Source organism: Cebus imitator, unplaced genomic scaffold (genome assembly GCF_001604975.1).
Source record: "Cebus imitator isolate Cc_AM_T3 unplaced genomic scaffold, Cebus_imitator-1.0 Scaffold18, whole genome shotgun sequence".
NCBI classification, from domain to species: domain Eukaryota; kingdom Metazoa; phylum Chordata; class Mammalia; order Primates; family Cebidae; genus Cebus; species Cebus imitator.
In genome coordinates this window covers 7,416,302-7,427,788 of record NW_016107333.1, presented here as the reverse complement: position 1 = coordinate 7,427,788, position 11,487 = coordinate 7,416,302, and the positions used below count along the sequence as shown (strand labels likewise).

Sequence of the window (11,487 nt, the reverse complement as noted above, 5' to 3'; positions counted from 1 at the left end):
AAAAAAAAAAAAAAAAAAAAAAATTTAGAAATGAAGGTGGAAATTCTGCTTCAAAGACTGTGAATGTAAGTATTGTGAATGCAGAAGGAATTCCATTATGTTTAGCATATAAGGCAAGTCACCAAGGATGTGATATGAAATTTAAAAAATGAGTCTGACTACTTCAGTGTATTCTAGAATCAAACATTTCTACTTTTTTTTTGAGATGGCGTCTCATTTTGTCACCTAGGCTGGACTGCAACAGCATGATCTTGGCTCACTGCAACCTCCGTCTCCTGGGTTCAAGCAATTCTCCTGCCTCAGCCTCCCAAGTAGCTGGGACTACAGGCACCCGCCACGATGCCCAGCTGACTTTTATAATTTTAGTAGAGACAGGGTTTTACCATATTGGCCAGGCTGGTCTCAAACTCTTGACCTTGTGATCCGCCCACCTCAGCCTCCCAAAGTGCTGGGATTACAGGTGCGAGCCACCATACCCAGCCACATTTCTGCATTCTTTTTAAAAAAATACATCTTTACATCTATTGGGAGAGACAGACAAACCAGTAGTCCCCAAATTTGACCATTAGAATAATTATGAGAGCTTAGAAATTCCAATCTCACCTTCTGAGATTGACTTAGTAGGTCTGAGTTGGCTCCAACCAATTTATTTTTAACACATGCCTTAGGTACTTCTAATGGTCTTGTAAACCACTCAGGGAAAATGGTATGGTAGACTTACCAAGGAAAGCTCAGAAAGCTTTGAGACAGAAGAGGAAGTGGCCAATTCTGTGTGTGTGGCAGGGTGGAGGATTGGTTAGAAAAGGCAAGATTTGCCCCTGAACCCACGTCGGGTCTTAGATGAAGAGTAGGAATGTGAAAAGGGCACGGAAAGAGGACAGGGTAGGCAGAAGGAATGACTTAATACTGTGTGTAAATTCAGAGGATTATGGAAGAAAAAGAGTCCGGTGAGTAGGGAGTAGAATGGGGAAAGAGAGCATTTTGAAACACAACATCAGAAAGGTTAAAGGAAGCAAGTATATGAAAAGTTCTTTTTTGTTTTTGTTGAGACTAGGTCTTACTCTCTTACCTAGTCACCTAGGATGTAGTGCAGTGGCAGGACCTCCAGAGCTCAAGTAATCTTCCCACTCCAACTTCCCTGAGTAGCTGTAACAGCAGGCATGCATCAGCACACCTGGCTAATTTAAAAAAATTTTTTGTAAAGACAGGGTCTCTCTTTGTTGCCCAGGCTGGTCTTGAACTCTTGTGCTCAAGTGGTCCTCCCACCTTGGCCTCCCAAAGCGTTGGGATTACAGGCGTGAGCCATTGTGCTCTGCCTAAAAGTTCCAAGTATAATTCTAACAATTTGGAACTTTGTGTTGTTAGAAATAGATATGGGGCTGGGCTCAGTGCCTCACGCCTGTAATCCCAACAGTTTGGGAGGCTGAGGCTGATGAATTGCTGGAGCTCAGAAGTTCGAAACCAGCCTGGGCAACATGGTAAAACTCCATCTTTATAAAAAGGAAGAAAAAAGAAAAAGAAATAGATACAGATTTTTAGACAGGGAAATTATGTGAGTACATATGTGTTTTAGAAATATTACTGTGTACTGCAGGACAAAGATAGGCATCAAAAAACGAAAAAAGATTCAAGATGAGATTTGGGTGAATAAAAAAAAAACGAAAAAAGAAAGATTGCTCTGGTGTTGAGCGAAAGGATGAAAGAGTAGCTGCTGCAGAAGTCTAGGTGAGAAGTGACAAAGCCTGACCTTGGAGAGAGGTTTTGGGGATGATCAAGGGATTGGATTTAGCTTTTTACTAGTGCAATATTGTTGCCATATTTTTAGATGAGGATTTTTTTTAGTGCTAGTCTGGGTAAAGGGCTCCTTTTCTGTCAGAAGAACCCATTAGCAAGTCTGAATATTTCCAGGTTATATATGTTATATATAGCATGAGAGTGAATTGTTCATTAGCATCTTTGAGATATTAGAACTACGTCAGGTGTAATTTGGAAGAGAACTTGGAGTTATTATTTTTGAGATGGAGTCTCGCTCTGCCATGCAGGGTGAAGTGCAGTGACGCCATATCGGCTCACTGCAACCTCCACCTCCTGGGTTCAAGTGATTCATATGCCTCGACCCCCCAGGTAGCTGGGATTACAGGTGCGTGCCACCAAACGTGGCTAATTAGAACTTGGAGTTTGGACTGAAATTTATGTCTCTCAGTACTATTGATCTAGGCTTGTTGGAAGTGTTTTGCTCTCATCAGCTTTCTCAATAGAAACTTGCTCATTGAGTTTTAGAGTTGGAAGAAATTACAGAGATTATCTAGTCCATAATGGCAAATACATTTTGGTTTATCAGCCAACTCAGATTGGAAGCTGCCAGAAGCACTGTGTTGGGAAAGATTCTGGTTGTAGGGGGTCTCTGAGAAATTGTAGTATGATTGATCAGTGATGTCGCCTATGGACAGTTATCTAGTAGGTAGTACATAGTATGTGCCAGATATATGCTATTCTTAAATTAGTCCAGTCCCTCAGTTTTCTGTTTTGTTGTTGTTTGTGTTTTGAGACGGAGTTTCACTCTGTTGCCCAAGCTGGAGTGCAATAGTGCGATCTTGGCTCTCTGCAACCTCTGACTCCCGGGTTCAAGCGATTCTTCTGCCTCAGCCTCTTGAGTAGCTGGGATTACAGGCGTGTGCCACCATACCTTGACTGATTTTTTATATTTTTAGTAGAGATGGGGTTTCGCCATATTGGCCAGGCTGGTCTTAAACTCCTGACCTCAGGTGATCCACCTACCTTGGCCTCCCAAAGTGCTGGGGTTATAGGTGTGAGCCACTGTGCCTGGCCTGTTTATTTTAAAGGTTAAGTGATTTACCTGAAACTAGTTAAGAGTAAGAGCTAGAACTAGAACTAGGTTTTGCAACTCTGGGTCTGGTTTTCTCTGATTTACCAAGATGAATATGCACTGCTGAAGAGCTGATATTAGACTAGAAAAGAAAAGGGAGATTTTTAGCCAGTGTCTCTTGACTGTTTAGGCAAGAGTTTAACAAGGAATTTTGGCCTAGAAATGAGTTTTGTTGTATTTATTCTGGCTTAAGAAATTTGTGTTAGTACTGATAGGAAATACCTGTTTTGTTGTTTTGCCACTTTCTTTCTGGTTGCTAACCCTCTCAGTACTGGATTTTGGGGACTGGTTTCTTTTATAAGAATTAAAACAAAAGTATGTAAGGTTATTTTTTTCTGTATTTATAGTACTTAGCCAAATTCTGGGCTCATAATAAGTGCTCAGTAAAGGCATGTTGACTTTTATGGCTGTAAATGATACTGGTTTTGAGTCAGTATGAATTAGTTAGGGGCTTCACAGAATTGAATTGCAGCATTCTCTGGTTGGGAGGTTGGCTTTCAGCTAAAAATGTTAAGTTGGAAACTATCCTCATAACTAGAAGCAGTTAACCAGAATCTGTTCCTGCCTCTGTCCTCCTCCAGTCTAGCAGTGTACTTGTCCTTGAAAAACTGCTGCCAGCTCAGCTCTTTTGCTTCTTTTCAGAACTGACTATATCCAGATCCTTGGCATGCTTTTTCTTTTCCTGTCCCTAGGAGTCCCCAAGTTGCAGGGACTATCATTATGGTGACCCTTATAGGCCGAGTGTGTTTATATGGCCATCCTAATTTTGCTAAATAGCCATCATACTCAGATTGGTATCTTTCCATACTATGTATGAATCATTTTCTCCCAATTCTTTCCTTTATCCTGTCTTCCCCATTAAAAATTGTCTATCCCATGAAATTTTTAAAAGAGACTTTGTGCTTTTAGAGTCCCAAGGTCATTGCAGATCTGATATGTTTAACTATAGAAGTAATGTGTTAATGGACTCTCCATCCTTTCTCAGGTACCATGCATTTCACAGTGGCCTTCTGGAGACAACGCCTTAACCCAAGGAAGTGACTCAAACTGTGAGAACTTTAGGTATGGTGATATCCTGTGAGAGAAATTTGGGGACAAGAGTGTTGCAGAGGCCAAGCTCTGGTCATATAACTGCTGTGAGCAGAGAGCAGTGTTGATGCTAGCTGTATCAGTTGGTTGAACAAATAGGCAGTTTCACTTGGTTCTGAAGCCCAAAGCTGTCTCTGCAGGGATTAGCCTGTGAGCTCTTAATTTGAGTCTTCTGACTTTTCTGTTTTTGTAGGTTCCTTACACATACACATACACGTACTTTTTCTGTTTGTGTTGTTTTATGCACAGTTATCTCTGTATATGGTCTAGACATACGCGTGTGTAGGGTTAAGAGGTGGGGAATTAAAAAGAAGACAACATGGACAGGTGCAGTGGCTCATGCCTGTAATTCCAGCACTTTGTGGGGCTGAGGTGGGAGGATCACTTGAACCCAAGAATGTGAGACTAGCCTGGACAACATGGCAAGACCCTGACTTCACACAAAATTAAAAAAAAAAAATCAATGGTGTGTTGGTGGCATGTATCTGTTGTCCTAGCTGTTTGGGAGGCTGACATAGGAGCATCACTTGAACTCAGGAAGTTGAGGCTGCAGTGAGCCATGATGGCGTTACTGCAGTCCAGCCTGGGTGACAGAGTGAGACCCCATCTGCTTCTGCCTCCTGGGTTCAAAAAAGACAGCATGGTTCAGTGGAGAAAGAATAGAGGACTTGGAAAGAAAAGATCTAGGTTCTGATTTGATTTGCTACTGACAAGCTGTGTGACTTTCAGCAAGTTATTTAATCTTGCCAGACCTCAGTTTATGCATCTGTAAGATAGGTGCGTATTGGCTGGGCATGCCGGCTCATGCCTGTAATCCAAGAACTTTGGAGGCCAAGGCGGGTGGATCATGAGGTCAAGAGATCGAGACCATCCTGGCCAACATGGTGAAACCCCGTTTCTACTGAAAATATAAAATTTAGCTGGGCATGGTGGCACATGCCTGTAGTCGCGGCTACTCGGGAGGCTGAGGCAAGAGAATCACTTGAACCTGAGAGGTAGATGTTGCAGTGAGCCTAGATTGTGACACTGCACTGCAGCCTGGTGATAGAGCGAGACTTTGCCTCAAAAAAAGAAAAAAAAGTATTGATTCCCATCTCCCTCCCTGGCATTGTTGAGAGGACCAAATAAAATAACACCTATTAAATCTTTAGAAAAGGAAATGAATTAGTGACTTAAAATGTTATCAGGGCTGGACGAGGTGGCTCACACCTGTAATCCCAGCACTTTGGGAGACCGAGGCAGGTGGATCACAAGGTCAAGAGATGGAGACCACCCTGGCCAACATGGTGAAACCCCATCTCTACTAAAAATGCAAAAAAAATTAGCCAGGTGTGGTGGTGCATGTCTGTAGTCCCAGCTACTTGGGAGGGTGAGGCAGGAGAATTGCTTGAAACCAGAAAATGGAAGTTGGCGTGAGCCGGGATCACACCACTGCACTCTAGCCTGGCGATAGAGCAAGACTCCATCTCAAAAAAAAAATGTTATCAGCCTGGGTTCGGTGGCTCATGCCTGTAATCCCAGCACTTTGGGAGGCTGAGGCAGGCTGATCATGAGGTCAAGAGATGGAACCCGTCCTGGCCAACATGGTGAAACCCCATCTCTGCTAAGAATACAAAAGTTAGTGGGGTATGGTGGCATGTGCCTGTAGTCCCAGCTACTTGTGTGACTGAAGTAGGAAAATCACTTGAACCCACGAGGTGGAAGCTGCAGTGAGCTAAGACTGTGCTGCTGCACTCCAGCCTGGGCAACAGAGTGAGACTCTGTCCCAAGACAAAAGAAAAAAAATGTTATCTAGATCCACAAGGTGAGAGAATTTGACAATAATGTTGTGAAGGAAAACATGAGGACAAGACAGATCACTTTAAAAGGTCAGTAGAGAAGGAAGACTACTGGATAAGAAAAAAAAGTAGTACCTAAAGTTAAGCAGTAAGAATAGGGAGTGAATGAAGTTGAGCAGGTGAATTGTTAGATAAGAAAGTGGAATAGGAAGATAGTGGTAAAATAGAACTAAAATATGATCCAGCAATGCCACTTCTGGATATATATCCAAAGGAAATATTTTTTTTTTTTAGATGGAGTCTCTTGCCCAGGCTAGATACAGTAGCATGATCTTGGCTCACTGTAGCTTCTGTCTCCTGGGTTCAAGCAATTCTCCTGTCTCAGCCTCTGAGTAGCTGGGACTACAAGCATGTACCACCACACCCGGCAAATTTTGTATTTTTGATAGAGATGGGGTTTCACCCATGTTGGCCAGGCTGATCTTGAACTCCTGACCTCAGGTGATCCAACCCACCTTGGCCTCCCAAAGTGCTGGGATTATAGGCACAAGCCACTGAGCCTGGCCCTGTTCTTTTTTATAATTAAGAGGAAGGAAGGAAGGAAATGGTGGGATGATTTGTGATAGCTACTATAAAGCAATTTAAAAAATATTTTAAAGTATTATTAAAGCATTTTAAATATCTTTAAAATATTTCTCAGCATATTCGTTTCATCTTGAGCTCACAAAGCAGTTCTTTGTGGATAGATATTTGAGCCAACATTCAGGAGACCTGGGTTCTAGCCTTGGTATTGCTGGTCACTTAAATTCTGTGATCTTGGGCAGTTCACTAAAATCTCCCGGGGCCTGGTTTCCTCACTTATCTATTGAATATTTTGATTGTGATTTCTCAGATTCTTTCCAGCTCACTCTATTATATTCTGTGCTTTATGTGCTAACTCACTGATTTTTCACGGCTTTGTTGACATCACAATATATGACTGATACTAGAAATATAATAAGGCTTCATAATATCCAGTGCTTTTAAATCAGAAACCATGTTATTTTAAGTTCTACTTTAAACACTGGCACCAAGAGAGACCTGTAGGAAACATAAGTATGGAAAGTTTAAGTTTGTAATATTTGACAAGTATCTTTTGAGCTATTGAGCTGCTGTTGTGCTAGGTTCCAAGGGGAACTCACTCAAATATAAAACTCCAAGGATTTTCTCAGGAAAACAAACTTGCTTGCCGGTGATTGATTATTATAAAAAGCAAGAAGATAAATGTTAAAATGTTATAAGAGTTTCATGCATTGCAATTTAAGAAATTAAGGTTTTTTGGTTTCTTTAACATAGTTGAATGTGGTTTTTTTTTTTTTTTTGAGATGGAGTCTTGCTCTGTCACCAGATTGGAGTGCTGTGATGTGATCTCGGCTCACTGCAGCCTCTGCCTCCTGGTTCAAGCAATTCCCCTGCTTAAGCCTCCTGAGTAGCTGGGACTACAGGCATGCTCCACCACACCTGGCAAATTTTTTTTGTGTATTAGTGGAGACAGGGTTTCACCATGTTGGCCAGGATGGTCTGGATCTCCTGACCTCATGATCTGCCTGCCTTGGCCTCCCAAAGTGCTGGGATTACAGACATGAGCCACCATGTCCGGCCTCTTTTTTTTTCCCCTCTCTTTTGAGATGGAGTTTTGCTCTTGTTGCCCAGGATGGAGTGCAGTGGTGTGATCTCGGCTCACTGCAACCTCTGCCTCCTGGGTTCAAGCAGTTCTCCTGCCTGAGCCTCCCAAGTAGCTGGGATTATAGGCTTGTGCTATCATGCCCAGCTAATTTTGTATTTTTAAGAGATGGGGTTTCACCATGTTGGTCAGGTTGGTCTCAAGCTCCTGACTTCAAATGATCCACTCACTTCGGCCCCCTAATATTCTGGGATTACAGGCGTAAGCCACTGTGTCTGGCCAAATGTATTTTTTTTTTTCCGAGACAGAGTCTCACTCTCTTGCCCAGGCTGGAGTGCAGTGGCGCAATCTTGGCTCACTGCAACAGCTTCACCCTCCTGGGTAGCTGAGATTACAGGTGCTCACCACCATGCCTATCTAATTTTTATATTTTTACTAGAAATGGAATTTCATCATGTTGGCCAGGCTGGTCTTGAACTGACCTTAGGTGATCCACCTGCCTTGGCCTCCTAAAGTGCTGGGATTACAGGTGTGAGCCACTGCACCCAGCCTAACATAATTCAATGTATTCTAAGTGCCCCTCTGTGCTAGACATTGCAGGGATTCATGGTGAAAAAGCAATCTCTGCCCTCCAGCAAGTTGCATTGTTTTTTTTTTTCATGTCTGGAAATTGCTTACCGTAATAGCTATATCCTTCTATCCCAGGAAAGAGAGGAATTTTAATACTATGTCATCACTTACAGGTTAAGAATTCATCTACATATTGAGCTTAACTCCAGAAATATCTAATAATTTGCTTGCTTTCTGAGAAAATGTTTATCGGATTCTACAATCTTTTCTTTGTCATTTTGTGGCAAGATAAGCTTCAGAAATACCATCTGCCTTCAGATGAACTTTGGTTTGCTTGTTAGTCATTCCTTCATGTAAAGAAAGAGTAGGTTCTATAATTTTGTTTTGATTATTTTTCCAAATAATCAGTTCAGTTGGTCACAAAGGAAAGGATTTTAGTCTAAAGGATTATATTGTAGGAGTTAACAGTGATTACTAGAGTTAGGTTGATTTTGAATTTTGACTGTACTGTGTATTGGTGTTTTGATCTTGGCCAACTTGCCTAACTTCTTTGTGCCTTCGTTTTCTCATCTGTAAATTGGGAATAGTAATAGCATATATACATAGGTATAATGTGTTTCTGCTTTAACAAGACTTGGCTCACAGTAAGTATTAAGTGTTATTGTTGTTGTTTTCATTATCATCAGCACCAGCCTTATCTTTAATAAAGTTGTGATCTGAGTTCATTAATCACTCAGTAAACCTATTTAGGCTGAGCATTGTGAATTTTAATGCTTGCAAGGGCTAGATGAATATTTAGTAAGTAATGATAGATTGGTTTGGGACATTAAGTGAACTAGGGAATTCATGCCCCCCCAAGGGAGCAGCTGTTAAAGCAGCTTTGGCTTACGATTTTTTTTTTTTTTGAGATAGCATTTCACTGTTGTTGCCCAGGCTGGAGTGCAGTGGCATGAATCTTGGTTAACTGCAACCTCTGCCTCCTGGGTTCAAGCGATTCTTCTGCCTCAGCCTCCTGAGTAGCTTGAATTACAGGCACTCGCCACCACACCTGGCTAATTTTTTGTATTTTTAGTAGAGACAGGGTTTCATCATATTGGCCAGGCCGGTGGAACTCCTGACCTCAGGTGATCAATGTGCCTTGGCCTCCCAAAGTGCTGGGATTACAGGCATGAGCCACCACTCCCAGCCTGATTTTTCTTTTTTTTAATGGTGGTAAAAGTAAGTATGTGAAGTTATGTATATGTTATTTAGCTCAATTTAGCCATTCCACAGTGTGTACATATTTTGAAACATGTTATAGGCTGGGCATGGTGGCTCATGACTGTACTCCCAGCACTTTCAGAGGCTAAGGGAGGAGGATCATGTGAAGCCAGGAGTTTGAAACCAGCCTGGATAACATAGAGAGACCCTGCCTTTATTTTATTTCGATAAATAAATAAAACCTGTTTTACATGGTAAATATATACTTGTTTGCTAATTAAAAATAATTTAATATAAAAAATACTACTTAAGGTCTTAGGAATACACTCACAATGTATTGGTAGTTAAAAAATTTTTTTTCAGGCCAGGTGCAGTGGTTCACATTTGTAATACCAGTACTTTGGGAGAGTGAGGCAGTAGAATTGCTTGAGCCTAAGAGTTTGAGACCAGCTTGAGCAACATAGTGAGATCCCATCATTATATTTTTCAGAATTAAAAAGAAAGTTTTCAGAAGGTTAAAAAAATAAATTGAGGCAAAAATCACTATTTTAAGGTCTACAGTTCAGTATTGGCTTGCTTTTGACCTTGGAGAGAGTGCAGACCAAGTATGGCCTGAACATCTTAATTTTTTTCTAAAGAGAAGCTGGAAATCCAGATTTTGTAATAAATTTTTATTGTTAAATGTTGGCAACTTATGAATTCATAATATAAACACTGTGGGCAGAATTTGTCTTGTGGCTTGTTGCTTTATAGTCTCTGATCTGGGGCTTGACTTTCTGAAGCATAACCCATGTTCTCTGCTCTCTGGGAAGAAAGTTCTTACCTACATAAAGATTTAACCAGCCTGGGCAACATGGTGATATCCTGTCTCTGCAAAAAAAAAAACCCCACAAACATTAGCCAGGTACGATGCTGGTTTGGGCCTGCAGTCCCAGCTGAGGTGGGAGGGTCCCTTAAGTCTGGGATGTTGAGGCTGCAGTGAACTCATGTCACTGCACTGATAACATGTCACTGCACTGATATGTCACTGCACTCTAGTCTGGGCAACAGAGTGAGACCCTATCTCAAAAAAAAAAAAAAAAACAAAACAGTTCAAACAGTACCTCAAAGCAGTCTAGTGCTGAATGAGAGGTATGCAGAATAATTATTAAGGCAGAGAGACTGAGGGAAGTTATTTAAGGTAAGGATTCAGAATGTGCGAAGGTGCAGAAGCAGAACGGACCTCAGGTGGTAGAGTTTAATTTTAGAGGATTTGTGTGGCCTGGTAATAGGCAAAAGTTTTGAAAAGCTGAGAAGAGTCAAGCCTCTTATTTTGGATAACCTTGAGACCTATTGGGTGATAGGATAAAATGATATTTTATGAAGACTTATTTGGCAAAATTAAGATCTGTAGTATTTACTAGGGTTGGAGGCAGGGAGACCAGGCTGTGGAGGTGGCAGTGTGAAAGAAAAGAAAGGGCAGAGCCTTGTATAAGAACAAAAGCTTGCAGTAGATAAAGAGGACCAATTTTGAAAGCTTTTTCTCTATTGACTTTTGTAAAAGTCAGGCTATGTTTCTCTTTTCATGTTGTGAGTCTTGCTTTATCCCTTACTCAGTCCCAGCACTGTCCTCGATGGATTACATCCATATTTTCATGATTTCCCAGTTTGTACAAGTAGAATAGAAAGAAAAACAAGGCCGGGCATGGTGACTCACACTTGTAATTCCAGCACATTGGGAGGGTGAGGTGGGTGGATCACTTGAGGCCAGGAGTTTGAGACCAGCCTGGCCAACATGGTGAAACCCTGTGTCTACTAAAAACATTAAAAAATTAGCCCGGCGTGGTGGCACACTCTTTTAGTCCCTGCTACTTGGGAGTCTGGGGCACAAGAATCTCTGAAACCTGGGAGGCGGAGGTTGCAGTGAGCTGAGAGCAAGCCACTGTCCTCCAGCCTGGGTGACAGAGCATGACCCTGTCTCAAAAAGAAAAAACCCCAAAGTAGCTCAACTACTCATCACATTTCTTGTTTGGGGTTTTTGGTGATCTCAGTTAACCTCTGATATATTTCATTAGACCTTAGTTTATACATGGAATCTTTATATTTGCCAAGGTGTGGAAACAATGACAAGTTGTTGGCTTTTAGAAAGATGTAGAATTTTTCTGCAGAAACTTGACATAATAACTGATATGGCTGGGTGCGGTGGCTCATGCCTGTAATCCCAGCACTTTGGGAGGCCAAGGCAGGAGGTGGATCACCTGAGGTCAGGAGTTGGAGAGCAGCCTGGCCAACATGATGAAACTCTGTCTCTACTAAACATA

General features: G+C 41.7%; 1 protein-coding gene across 1 annotated transcript in view; it reads left to right on the top strand.

The window, feature by feature from the left end:
- The window catches only part of ITCH (itchy E3 ubiquitin protein ligase), a 144,997-nt gene that overhangs the window by 1,628 nt on the left and 131,882 nt on the right, over positions 1 to 11,487 (top strand). The window contains exon 2 of the mRNA XM_017511319.2: positions 3,873 to 3,949. The gene's annotated coding sequence lies outside the window, so the exon portion shown is untranslated. The remainder of the gene's footprint in view (positions 1 to 3,872; positions 3,950 to 11,487) is intronic.